Below are 14,784 nucleotides of genomic sequence, written 5' to 3'. Positions count from 1 at the left end.
CAATGGTTACAAAGATACTATGTAAGGCAGCTCAAGATAAACAAAGTAGCAGATTTACTAGTATCAGTCCAGAAACCCAAATCTAAAAGGTCAGCCTTTTCTTAATGTTCCATGGATGCTGAGCACATTTAAAGGACACAGTATTGCTCGTGTTCGTACACTCTAATAGGTCTCTGGACTCTTGTTTGAATTGTATGCTGAGATAATATGCTCACAAATGTATGATATAGATATACAATATCCCCACTTGATCACTGTCCTTGGATAACAAAAATATGGAGTAAACAAACCGATGGCAAGCGGGAGCTGCTCCAGGTGACTCGAGCTGCCGAAAGGATCTCGCTGGCAAAGTGGAAACTCACACCCAGTTGTTTGGACAGGTAGCATGCCGCTCCAATATTTGTCTGTGTCAGCGAGCAGCAGACCCTCTGCAATGACCATGGCGGCAGATGGAAGCTCTAGCAAGTGCACATAGAGGGCCTTATTCTGATTCAGTCATATCCGGAATGGCAAACTGTGATTGCAAATCAATTCTCGTTTTTTTGAACCAATTTAGTCCGTCACATACGCAAATCTATAGCTGCGACTCCCTTCACTTGTCGTACCTGGCTGAGCTGAATCTGGATTACAACTGGGGCGTGGTTTCACAGTCAGTACAGAAAATTACAGTGCACAATGGAAACATAATTTCCTGGTGAGCAGATAAATAAATATTCAAGTGGACGAAATGTGTAAAATGCAACATGATGCAGCTGCAAATATGATTTTTTTTTTATTCTTAAATGACAACCCCTAAAATGTATGTACAAGATTCCCCTTCCCATAAATGAGTATGAAGCATTGTTTATTAGTGTAAAACGAGTCTTGTCTGCAGTGTATACTCACTTTTAAAGTGTTGCAGCAGTTTTAAGGATTTTGCATACATGGGCATGTTTTCCCTGTTATCATTATCAGCTTTGCAGTCATCAGCTGGCTGCTTTTTGAGACTTTTTGGCAGTCATGATAGTTGCAATTTGCAAATACATACCCACACAACGCCCCATCCTCACTGTTGTTGTAACTACCCACCCACTGCACGAAAAAAACACATATAATAGTGGCGCTATAAGTCTACACAATTCTGTTGAAATTTAACTAAAAAAAAAAAAAATTTTAATAAAATATAAAAAACAGACCTTGTCGAAAACTAATTAAAAAGTGCCGTGTAGATGTTTATCATTAAACATTAATGTTTTTAATTTATTAATCACATAAAATGGTAAAAATACACATATATCATAGACCACAATATAGGAAAAATGTTTGTACAGCTGGAATTAATTCAAAACATTTATCAGTGTTCTGCAACTTTTAGATCCATGCACATGCTACAATCCTGATACAATGTAAAAATTCCTATTCAGGTAGAATCGATGTTAGCTACTTATGTAGCTGACAATAAAATGACCAGAGATCACACACACAATCAATAAAATTTTTGCCTCATTAAGTCCAGTAATTATATCCGGATGACTGAAATGGATGAAATACAACCACTGAAAAGACGGTAGTGGCCGACAATATTCTTAATGGATATATTATTGCAAAAGGTAGCTCCGTGAATAAGACAACGTGGGCTCAGCGGTGATGGCAATGTCATTGGCGGTGTGTGGTAAGATATACCCACTGTAATCACAGGCACAGCCAGTACCCGTGACTCCACATTCCAGCCCAGTTCTTAGCCCCCTAGTCACACACAGTCTTAGAGTCACATTTGAAGCCGAAAAAGATGCAGATTGTAACTTGATACAAAAAGAAATCTCAAATTGTGTTTCAGAATAAGGCTGATTATATCAACATTACCTATGACAGAACAGGGTGCCAATATTATACCAATAGCGTCCATGTACTTTACAGCAGAGGATGCCAATTATGTGTAGTTGCCATTTTTACAGGACACCACTGAGGGATATCCTACAAGAGGATGACTCTGGGGCAACTGAAGGGGGTGTGGTGCCATGAATCGCGTCATCACAGCCCCACATCCACTGAATGACACCACAACATGCTGCATTTTACAGCGGAAGCTGGAGCCATGATGATACAATTCACAGCAAATCACATCACAACCTGCCCACTTCACTGCAGAAGTGGACGGGATGAGGGAGGGTTGTCTACTCTACTGGGACCCCAGGAGAGCTCCCCACAATTCATGCCTGCTACAGTAGGCAATAATGTACCCATATGTGCTAAGTAAGCAGAGGATGCTTGTACTTTATCCCCCCCCCAATGCCCAGGCCTATGTGGATGATTGAATAAGGAGTGAAGTTTGCATTTTCATTTCATGCAAATTTGACACAAATGTGTTTTAAAAGAAAAAATAACCACTATGTAATAACAGAGCTCATTAGAGACATCACTGCCACTGAGATCCAGAGATGACTGTATAAAGGCCGACTTGAAAATCTAACTGTCTAACCAATCAAATGTGGACGTTAGCTCATGCATGTCCCCCTTATAATGTTTGCATTGTTTTGTGGGTCTTATTTCAATTTATCCATCCACCTCTTTAATACCCCTTTTACACCAACCAAATAACCCGGGTTATTGCCGAGTTGACCTGGGTCGGGCCTCAGTGTGAACAGCTCCCAAAAAAATAACCCAGGACGATATACCCGGCAATCCTACTCGGGTTGAGATCAGGGTTGAAAACGGGTTGGTCCCGGGTCATGTGGCAGTGTAAACAGTTGCTAGCCAGATTATTTGACCCGGCTAGCTCCGAAAGAGCTTCTGGGGCACTGACAGATGATGTAATTTGTCAGTGCACTGCAGAGAGAGAAAGCACATGCAGCCAACGCTTGCCAGCCAGAATTGCAGCCTGCACCACAGCCTGAACAGCAACCACAAAAGCAGGTTGATACACAGCCTCATCTACAGCCAGAACAGCAGCCTGCGCCACAGCCTGACTTCCAGCTTGAGCCTCACCCTCAGTCTGACCTGCAGCCTGACCCACAGCCTGAACCTGCAGCAGCAAGTGTGCTCCCACGAACTGGACTGATGTTGAGATCTGGGAGCTACTGCTCATCAGGGCAGAGGAAGAAATGAAACGCCAGATGACCGGCACAGTTAAAGATGCGGTTGTGTACTGCAATATAGCCCTGATGCTGGAGTCCCGAGGGATAAAATGCACACAACAGCAAGTGGTAAATAAATTGAAGGCCTTGCGTAAGCAGTTCAGTAAAGTGCATGATCAGAAGGTGCAGAACGCCAGGAATGGGTGCATTACTTATTGTGCTACAGCGCTTTTGGAAATACAGCGCTAACAAACCCCATAGCACTGTCCTCAATCGTGGAGAATAGTCAAGAAATACTGGCTGCACAGGCTACCCTGCCGTCCTCGCAATGCAGCCCAACATCACCGCTCCTACTGACTGACGACCCTGGAAAAGATAGTGGGATGGAATCATCTGCGAATGCTGACAGTATCAATACCACCATAGATGTGGTAGTGGAGGCAAGCTCGGAGACTGCACACCCCTCCGGTACGCGCTAATAGTAAGTATAAAAAAATAAAAACACACACACTACATTCACTTAAATCCAAATGGTAACTGTTGCAGAGTGCTGCTAGCATGCAGGTGGATAGAAGGCCACAAGCACATGCACGCTAACACCACTGCTATCTTTATATCGCCTCACTACATATTATAATTTGTTATTTGTTTCTCCCCTTTGCAGTCTACAATGTGCCGCCCAAAAAGAAGAAGCTCAACAGGTTGGAGCAAGCTGCTAGAGCGATGACTTCTGTGATTGTGGAGCATCTCCGTGATTTGGATGCCGACATGCAGAGATAGGAGGATGCTAGAATGGATCGGTTTCTAGAGTCAGAAAGGCAAATGCAACAGTCATTTATCACGCAATGAACAATTGTCTTTTCTTGAGCTCATGTTTGCTTGTGGTTTTGCAAACCAAACACAGCCATTACCACAGGCCCCAGTGTACCCAGAACGTACATATGGGTAGCAGGGGCGCCGAGAGGGGGGGAGCAGGTACAGATTACCCGGGCCCGGGCTTCCTGAGGGGCCCGGGTCTGGCACCACTCCCCCCCCACCCTCACAGCAGCCCAGCACACAGCGTGTGCTGAGCTGCAGTTGGAGTCTGCTCGTGGCTGCTGAGCAGCAGCCACAGCAGTCTCCTATGCCTGTGGGGGGGAGCGATCACACTGATCGCGCCCCCCCTGGCTTTGCACCGGGCTGGGGGGGCTCAGAGCGCCCCCCCTTCCCAGCGCGCGGCGCTGCAAATATTTTTTTTTCTCGGCAAGGGGGCGTGTCCACGCCTCCCGCGATTAGGCCATGCCCCCTATTACCGGGGACCGCCACGGCTCTTGGCGGGCCTGATGGGTAGTACAATAGGGGGCCCAATTATTACAACCCTAGCACTAATACAACACAAACAAACCTAGAGTCACCAGAGTATACAGTGTATAGGCAATTGCCCTAAACATGCCTATCTTAAATAATTTATCATTGTACCACCCGGCACCTTTACTATTTTATTATTGTTTTTTATATTGTGTCGGTAAAATTATTATGTTTATTGTGTGAAGGCACTTTTCAATATTTTCATACGTTACAAAGCAAAATTTTATAGTGTGGCCTAGGATCTCCTTTTTGTCTGCCCAAACGTTACTTGACACTTGTTTAATACTATTTTTAGACAACATTCTAAGATTGTGTTAAAACTGTTCAATAAAAAAATCAATATATGCACATAATTAAAGTAAAAAAAAACCCACAGCTTTGTAACCAAATAAACAAAAAACTTGTTTGGAAGATTAATAATTTTGCCTTTTATTTAAACCAATGAGGGAAGGTTAGTTGCAATGGTGACCCGGATGAGCTCGGCGCTGTCCTCATGCTCCCCCAAGTAGCCTGCTGCATCACTTGTGATGCCGCCCCACCTCAGTGTCCTGCACATTCCACTTTGGAAGGAAGTGGTCCTTTTGCATTTCGCAAAAGTTATGAAGAATGCAGCAGGCTGCTATTACATGGGGCATGATTTTTAGGTCCACATCATTCCTCTTCATGAGACAGTGCCAACGTCCTTTTAAACAGCCAAAAGCATTTTCCACAGCTATCCGGGCAGAGCTAATGGTGTGAGTGTAGGTGATCCTTTCCGAGGACAACTGTACATGTTGGGTATAACCTTCATTAGTCAGTGCTTTAAAGGATAAGCCATCAACCCCGCTTTTCCTCTGCAATGTTGTACAAGTCAGAGTTGGCTAGGACTCTGGTGTCATGTGCCCGTCCAGGCCACCCTATAAAGACATCTGTAAAACTAAAAAAATAAAAATGATTTTTCTAGCTAAGAAACAGACAAACAAAAAAGAAAAGTAGATATGAAAAAATAATTAGTACAAATGTACTTACCAGTATTGGTGGTCCATAACAGCCTGAAGTTGTCACGGGGGGCGATGATGGGAATGTGGGTCCCATCTATGGCACCTGCACACTGCGGATACCCACGCCTGAGGAAGCCTTGGATGGTTTCATGTAGGCACTGTCCTTCGCGCAAAGAGATGAAGTGCTAGTATAGGGTATCCACAAATGCCCTTGTCACCTGGTAGATATTGCAGACTGTGCCAATCCCAACACCAAATAAACAGGAGTGTGCGGTACTCTCCGGGGGTAGCATACTCTCCTGATTGGGGTGATGGGCTGTCAGAAGTTGGTGGTCTGCATCATCAGTGCTGGTGTCAGTAAATCAAATTTCTACTGCAGGGTCCATAGGGTATCCACAGGATACCTTGGGGTATAGGTGATGACGTCAGTCTTCAGGCACCACAGAGTTAAAGTTTTCAGCCTCCCAGGATGCATCTGGGTCCCTCTTCTATACCCCGCCCCCGGGCCAAGGCATCTCAGTTTCGTCGGTGCCTGGCCGGAGTCGGAGGCACTGTGCAGAGGGGGGCTATGATGAGCCCCTGAAGTTTGTTTTAAAGGCAGCGCTGGCTGCACATCTGGGAGTACAGCATGGACAGTCAGTACTGACGTCCATGCTGTCTCCCCTACACCCCACCGGTACCAGAACGCCGGTACTGATCCGGGGATGCTGGTAGACATCTGGGGGTCACGGCTAGCGGTGCCCCCAGATGTCTTGGACCATGGCCGAATCCCAGGGGATAGCAGGTAAGCAGCGGGGTCCCGCAGTGGGTCCCCACTGGTCACATGGTCCTGAGTCCCCAGGCAGGGGGCTTCCTGGGGACTGGCTGCAGCGTGGAGCCAGGCCACCAACCTGCGCTTCCACTACCCCCTGGGACAGCGGGCCGCTGCTGAGCAGCATGCGCTGCGGCATCCCAGGGGTTAAATGCATGCCAGGGGAGTGCACAGCCTCTCTGCTCTGTCTGATTGGCCATAGTGTGTCAGCGCTCCTCCCCCAGGCCGGCCTCCTTCATCCTCTGCTCCTCGGTGGCCATCTTTGAAGCATGGTGAACGCTGCTGGAAGCCTGTGAGTGGTGGCATTGCGGTCTGGGTCCCCCAGAATACCTCTCCTCCGTTTGTCACAGGTCAGTGTATGCAGCGCTGAGTCCTACCAGCCTGAGGGTCTGAGTAGTTGAGAATCAGCGCTAATAGTGCAGGGATTTGTTTCTTCTGCATTGTATGTGACTAATCTGCTAGCCTGCTGTCTGTACTTTCACTTTCTACTGTCAGCCTTATTACTGTCCCTGATCTTGCTCTGCTCAAAGCCCTTGCGGTGCGCAGTGTGCAGGGTGTTATTCACACTATACCAATAAGTATAGGTGTGAGTGTCACATACTTACCATCATGTCTGAGACTGACTTTCCTCTCCAGCTCATGTGTACTAAATGTAAGGTACCAATAGCGGAGGGGGAGGGTAACGCGAAGGGGTTATGTCCCCAGTGCCTGGCACTGTCACGGCCGATTATGGTCCCGGTCCCGGTACAGGAACCTCCCTGGTCTTGTTTCGCTAAGGCGCTTACAACCCTTGTGGGCCAGCTAGCTCCGCCACCTGCGTTTACCCAGACGGGTTTGTCCCAGCAGTCAGTGGTGTCGTCACCCATGCGGGAGTTCCCGAGACAATTGATGGTACCCCACAGTCTCCCTGTCCCTTCCCAGGTTTCTCCGGAGCCTACGTGGGTTAATACTCTAACTACATCGGTTCAGCATTTGTCCGATGTTTTACAGGGGGAGTCTGTGTTGCGGCCTCATAAACGGCCGGTGGCGTCTTTATCTGCTCCTTATGGAGATGACGATGAGACGTCAGATGATGGGGAGATTCTGGATCTATCTGACCAAGAACCTCTTCGTACCAAAGAGCCGGACGCTAAGTCCAAGGTGTATATCCCTGGTCTTATTCGAGCGGTCCGCACGGCTTTAGTTATTGAGGATATTGATCCTTCGGTGGCCACATTCATATATGCCTTTTTAAGGATATTAAGGGTGAGGCTACGGTGTTCCCTCTTTCTGATCAATTAGTGGATCATTTAGAGGAGGCGTGGAAAAATCCAGGTAAACGGTTTCAGCCCCAGAGGCGCTTAACCATGGCTTATCCGTTTGCGGTCAATTATTTTTCTAAGTGGGAATCCCCTACGCAAGTGGATTCACATGTCACACGCCTAGTCAAAAGTGCCACGTTGCCTATGCCTTTGATGTCATCCTTGAAGGATGTCACTGACCGCAAGGTGGAGATCTGCCTCAAATCCGTTTATTCCCTTGCAGGGAAGCATCCAGACCGGCTATGGCCGTGTGTTGGGTAGCCAGAGCTATGGAGTGCTGGGCGGATAATTTGGAGGCGTCTTTGGACTCTGACTGTTCGGCTGAACAGACCGAGTTGGTGGGCAATCTCCGAGACTCGGCCACTTACATTAATGAAGCGGCCTTAGATATTTGTATGCTCACCTCTAGGATCTCCTCTGCAGCCGTGGCTGCTCATCGCACCTTATGGTTGCGTTCTTGGAAAGCGGACGCGGATTCCAAAAAGGGATTAGAAGGTCTGGACAGGTACTATTTGGTCCAGATCTGGACAAAATAGTAGCTACGTTGGCAGCAGCAAAATCTGCATGTCTTCCGTCTGCTACGATTCCTTCTAGTGCTGGTGGGTCGTCCTTTCGGCCTCACAGGGCCCAAGGTAGGCCTAAAGTACAGTCCTTTCCATGGCAGGCTGGGACCAAGAAATTGTCCAAGCCCAAGAAACAGGCCTCCATCCCGGTTCTTTACCACAGGCCTTCCGCTAGACCGGAGCAAAGCCTCGGAACTGCGGAAGGTTTTGCACACTATGCTCCAGGCCGGAGTTTCAGTGCATGTTCCAATTTCCCAGAGGGGCCTGGGTTTCTATTCCATTCTATTTTTGGTGCAGAAACCCAATGGGTCTTACCATTCAATACTAAACCTAAAGGCCCTCAACAAGTCCTTGAGGGTGCCTCTGTTTTGGATGGAGACCCTGCGGTCCATTATTCTGGCAGTGGAACCTGGGGACTACATGGTGTCATTGGACATCCAGGACGCTTACCTGCATGTCCCTATTCTTTTGCGCCATCAGCAGTTCCTCAGATTGGCAATCTGCAGCGAACATTTCCAGTTGCGGGCACTGCCTTTTGGCCTGGTGACTGCTCCACGGGTATTCACCAAGGTCATGGCGGCTCTCCTACGGCCGCAGGGAGTCCGACTGTTGCCTGATCTGGACGACCTCCTGTTGATAGCGGGGTCTCCAGAGCTTCTTTTACACCATCTGGATCTGACGATTGCGGTACTGCAACGTCACGGCTGGTTGACAAACTGGCAGTGGTCCACTCTCACCCCGTCTCAGTGGATCCTGCACCTCGGGGCCTTATTGGACTCCAGGCAGCAGTGGATCTTTGTGATGGAGGTAAAGATCCTTGCTTTGTAGTTGAGGGTGCGCAGTTGTCTGCAGTGTTGTCGTGTGTCGATACACTCGGCAATGAGGTTATTGGGCTCAAGGGAGTCTGTATTCGAAATGGTGGAGTACGCCCAATTTCACTCCAGACCTCTGCTGCTATTGATCCAGTCCAGATGGAATGGATTGCCTCAGTGTCTCATGTCCCAGACGATGGGGCTCACTCCGGACGTTCGCCTGTTTCTAACCTGGTGGTTGCAGACGACCCACCTCAACAAGGGTCGCCCGTTCTGGGTGGCGAACTGGGTCCTGTTAACAACGGACGCCAGTCTCCGGGGCTGGGGAGCTGTCACGGGTCCACTCTTGTTTCAGGGCAGGTGGACTCGGGCGGAAGCGGAGCTTCCAATAAACATTTTGGAGCTCCATGCGGTGTTAAGAGCTCTCCAGGTGGCACAGCCAGTTCTCCAGGGTCACCCTGTGCAGGTCCCGTCGGACAATGCCACCACGGTGGCCTATTTAATCCAGCAAGGAGGAACCCAAAGTCGGGCAGCACTCGCAGAAGTGTCCCGTATTCTGGTCTGGGCGGAGCGCAATCTCCCAGTATTATCAGCAGTGTTCATCCCGGGAGTCCTCAACTGGGAAGCGGATTTTCTCAGCAGGCAGGACGTGCATCCGGGAGAGTGGTCTTTACACCAGGACGTCTTTCAGAGTCGGGTGGACAAGTGGGGTCTTCCAGAGATAGACCTCATGGCGTCCCGGCACAACAACAGGTTGCCGGGGTACGGGTCTCGAACAAGAGATGAAAAGGCATCTCTGGTGTATGCCCTGTCCGTCCAGTAGACGTTCCAGTTTGCCTACCTTTTCCTTCCGTTTTCCCTTCTTCCGTGGGTACTACGGAAATTCAAATCAAGAAGGAGGTACGCTACTGTTGAAAGCTCCCGAGTGGCCCAGATGGCACTGGTTCTCCGACCTCCAGAGTCTGTCAGTAGACGTTCCTCTGAGGTTACCATTACGACCGAATATGCTGTCACAGGGTCCTTGTCTTCACCCGGACCTGACTCGGTGTGGCTGTTGAAACGGTCATGCTAAGGTCCAGAGGGTTTTTCTGGCTCCGTGGTGCAAACCATGCTAAGAGCTCGTAAACCTTCCTCGGCAAGAATCTACCATCGTGTGTGGCATACTTTCTTCCGGTGGTGTAGACCTGGAGGGTATTCCCCTAGGGAGTTCCGCCTATCTAGGGTGTTGGCTTTCCTACAGGCTGGACTGGATCATGGGCTTCGCCTGGCTTCTCTGAAAGTGCAGGTGTCTGCCCTGTCAGTCTGGTTTCATTGTAGGATTGCTGCGCTCTCTGATGTGCACACCTTTATGCGAGGTGTTCTTCGCATTCAGCCACCTTTTGTTTGCCGGTGGCGCCTTGGAATTGGGCTGTGGTCCTGAGACCAGGGACCGCCGTTTGAACCACTGGACTCAGTGGACTTTAAATGGCTTACAGCTAAAACTATATTGCTTCTGGCCATTGCCTCGGCCAGAAGGGTTTCGGATTCAGGGGTTCTCTCTTGTAGACCCCCCTTTTCTGATTTTTCATAGGAGTAGGGCGGTGCTTCGCACTCGTCCGGGATTCCTTCCCAAAGTGGTATCCAGTTTTCACATCAATGAAGAAATTGTTGTGCCGGCTTTCAATTCACCTGGACTTTCAGTGGGTGAAGCCACTTTGAATGTTGTGCGGGCCTTAAAGATTTATGTGGACCGCACTTCTTCGTTTAGGAAGTCGGACGCTTCTGTTTGTCCTCTGTGGCTTCCGTAAAAAGGGTTGGCCTGCTTCAAAGCAGACTTTGGCAGGCTAGATTCGTATGGCAATTTCAGAAGCTTATCTCCATGAAGGTCTTTCAGTTCCCTCCTCTATGAGGGCTCATTCCACTAGGTCTGTGGGTCCTTCGTGGGCAGCTAGATGTGGTGCCTCTGCAGTTCAGATACTGCAAGGCTGATACGTGGTCTTCTGTCCATACTTTTGTGAGGTATTACGCTTTTGACACCTTTGCCTCTCAGGATGCTTCCTTCGGGCGGCGGATTCTCCTCTCAGCACAGGAGCGTCCCCACCCTTGAAGGATACTGCTTTGGGACATCCCCAAGGTATCCTGTGGATACCCTATGAACCCTGCAGTAGAAAATAAGAGATATGGTAAGAACTTACCCTTGTTTTCTCTATTTCTACGAAGTCCATAGGGTTCCACAGGACTCCCGCCCTGTCGCACCTGTACTGCAGATGGGCTTTATTCTGGTCACCGGTTTTTCCATCTCCCTATGGTGAGAATGTGATTCTCGTGAGTGTCCAGATCTTTCTTCTCTCTCTTTTTTCTCCTCCTCCGGCCTATGGCTTGTGACGTAACTGAGATGCCTTGGCCCGGGGGCGGGGCATAGGAGAGGGACCCAGATGCATCCTGGGAGGCTGAAAACTTTAACTCTGTGGTGCCTGAAGACTGACGTCATCGCCTATACCCCAAGGTATCCTGTGGAACCCTATGGACTTCGTAGAAATAGAGATAACAAGGGTAAGTTCTTACCCTATCTCTTATTATATAGTAAAAGGTGGCACGCGAAATCCGAAAGTGAGCCATCCACTGCTCCACTTGAAAAGCTTCTACAGTCAGCATGAAAGCTTCTCCGTGGCGGCGCTCTCTGACCTACATTCTTCGATTTCTCATGGTGCTCTGTTAGGGGTTCTTTCTTTTCCCTTCCTTATGTTCCTGCTTTGTTTTGTTTATTTGTAGTACCTGCCGGCAATTGCCAGTTTAAACCTAATATATCTGAAGCAAATATTCTATTATTCATTAAATAACTAACATCAGGTTATACGTAATATATATATATATATATATATATATATATATATATAAACTCGCAAAAGTGTTATCCAGATATTATATACCATTTAAATCATTTGGATAATTTAATTTGAATAAAAGTACTGCACACAAGATGTGATAAAGTGTTTTTATGTTCATCAAGTCAATTCTCATTTAACAGTATTAATTAAATCAATGCTTATATAACAGTATTTAAACTTAACAATATTAGTCACTCAAAATACAATATACCATAGACAGATAGGGGAGAGAGAATGAGAGAGAACAAATGTAAGGGGGATGTTAAGGCCACATGGATCCTATAGTTCACAATATCCTCCCAACCCAGACCTCACAATCCCTGTGGGGGAGGGAAGGGGAGGAACACATGGACTTCCTTTGTTTACAAGCCTCATGATCCCTAGACAAACTCCATTTTGAAACTCTCATTGAAATCTCCCATAATGCCATTGTCTAACCCACATGGTGGCAGCCTTATTTAACAAAACTGCAGACTCCATCTTGGCATGTGGGGGTCATCCTTATCCCATTCAAAGCAGTTATTAATTCAACTTCCATGATATAACACTGATACCAGCATATGATTACATCCATGATACTATACAAACGTATTCAGATACTATAACGTTGTATAATACATATGAACTGATTCCTCTGTCCTCTATTATGTTCAACCATTCCATTTCCATCAAATCTCTCTAGTAAGCACCATATAATAGCTAAAATACCAGTATACAACGCATAGTACACAATTCTATCATAATACTGAAATAACACCAAAACTATGATAGTATTATAACTATGATCACAATACTAGTAATTCACAACTCCATTGAATCAAGCACATGGTTCAAGGCCCTAACACAGCTCACCATCTGGTATTAAACTGAAATATATATCACAGCCAGACATATATATATATATATATATATATATATATATATATAAACTGATGTATGAATAGACAAAACTCCACTATGAACATTTAACCAAATCACTGCAAACTTGTTCCATATAGTCTACTACAGATTAACACAAACTTGCTACAGACATACTACTTGTACAGACATTATTAACTACTTAACCATATTTTTAACCAAAGCTATGTCCTTTGTAAGTTTCTATATACTCAGATACTTAGCATCTTATCCAAGCGTTTGTAGCTGCATCGTCCTAGCCTTGTGGAATGGCTATCAGTCAGAGAGTGGGCATATCTTCCTGTGTCTTCCTCCAAGTGTGTGTTCCCAGTGTGTCTCTCTGTATGAATCCCAGCCTGTGTCTCTGTAGAGTCCCATCCTCCCGTGAGGTGTGTTCAGGAAGGGAATATCCTATTGGTCAATTGAAACCCCTTTCTCAGTTGAAATTAGTGGGCTATTGTTATAAGCCTTCCTGTGTTGTGGCTGGCTACAGGGGCGTTTTAAGAGAGGAGGAGGCCCGTGTACACGCCTAGTGCGAGGCCCCCTCCTCTCTCACTGGTGGCTGGCAGCGACTGACGCGGCTGGCCAGCCACCGGAGCATTAGTAAACTCTGGGCACTCCGTGGCAGCCATTTTCCAGCGTTCTGTGCTTGTGCAGTAGACTCCGGGCACACTCTAGTGCCAGGAGTCTACTGTGCATGCGCAGAACACCGGAAAATGGCAGCGGCGGCCATTTTCCGGTGTTCTGAGCAGCAGTGACACCCGACGCGGGACCCCGGTTAAGTAAGTTTTAAAAAAATATGGGTGCAGTGTGTGCGGTGCGGGGCTCCCCTGGATCCGGGGGCCCGTGTGCCCCGCACACACTGCACCCATTATAGATACGCCACTGGCTGGCTATATGTAAACAAATGCTAATTAGATTGTAGTATGAGCTTGCTAGGTCTATTCATATGCTGGTGTGGACCCTGATAAACTTGTTCTTGAGCTCTCTTGAACTCTGGAATAAGTGATTAATATTATCTGGCCATAGCTATATAAGGAATTAATATTCATTTATATATGTTGATTTTAATATATTCCACATTATATGGTGATATTGATATACACACTGTAACATGCTCAATCTCATAACGGTGGTGATTGCTGATATCAGCGCTCTCCTCCTGCGTAAATATTGGCGCCAAGAATTGCGCTCTCCTCCTCGAACCCTACACAAGGTGGCACAGCATAAGAAGCTGCACCAAATTCTCTGTAGCTGAAATCAGCAGAAAGCTGTAAACAGTGAGGAAATCAGGAATACACACGTGCTCCTTCTGCCATCATTGCTGCAATGCTGTGAGCAGTCCCCACCCCTCTCTTTTGTTGCCTTTTGTGACTTCATCTTTGTCAGCCCTTAAAAAAGACAATGACATCTATACGGAGAAGCAGGGATTACCCAGGTTCAGTGTAAACGGGGCAAACCCGGGAACAACCCGGGTCGAGTTGCAGTGTAAACGGGGTCTGAAGCAGAGTTTGACCTGGGATTGACCAGTGTTCAAATTCCCGGGTTGGACCCAGGATTTTGGTGTGAAAGGGGGTATAAATGGGTATGTCCCTGAAGCCTGGACTGCTTGTGGTTGCCAAGACTGGGGAGTCTTTGCTCTTCATTTAGAAAACATTAGGAATTGTATTTCTGCAGAATACACTTTCTGTGGTATTTCTTTGTATGTTCAAGTAAATTGATATAATATTACTTTGTAGTTCACTTTGCATCAATGATTTTATTTGCCCTTTTATTGGAACAGTTGTGGATAAGTTAAGGATATATAATAGTGGATCAAGTCACCTGTTGTAAACACACTGTCCAAACATCCTAGATCTAATCCCATATATTAGTTGGTTGGTTGGTTGCCAAACACCGCTAGATAGCTTACGCCCATCTGTGAAGTTCAAAAAAAGGCTGCAGTCTGCTAATTACTGACTGCTAAATATACTTTATGTTGACATGGAGAGCTGTCATCTAAGCAAGGATTATTCAAATCATCTCTGCCTTATACTTTCTAGGTCCTAAACAGAGCATTCAATATGATCCAGACATCAATTAACTACGATACGAGAGTTTGGTCTATACTAATGGTTAATGTTACCTCTTCATCTGGTTTCTTTTTTAATATT

At 46.9% G+C, this 14,784-nt stretch overlaps 1 pseudogene; it reads left to right on the top strand.

Moving 5' to 3' along the window:
• The first annotated feature begins 1,508 nt into the window (after positions 1 to 1,508).
• Positions 1,509 to 3,902, top strand: LOC148521544 (uncharacterized; annotated as a pseudogene).
• Positions 3,903 to 14,784: the final 10,882 nt, after the last annotated feature.

The sequence above is a fragment of the Taudactylus pleione genome, unplaced genomic scaffold (genome assembly GCF_031769625.1).
Source record: "Taudactylus pleione unplaced genomic scaffold, aTauple2 ptg000157l, whole genome shotgun sequence".
NCBI lineage: Eukaryota > Metazoa > Chordata > Amphibia > Anura > Myobatrachidae > Taudactylus > Taudactylus pleione.
This window is presented reverse-complemented; position numbering and strand designations above follow the sequence as displayed.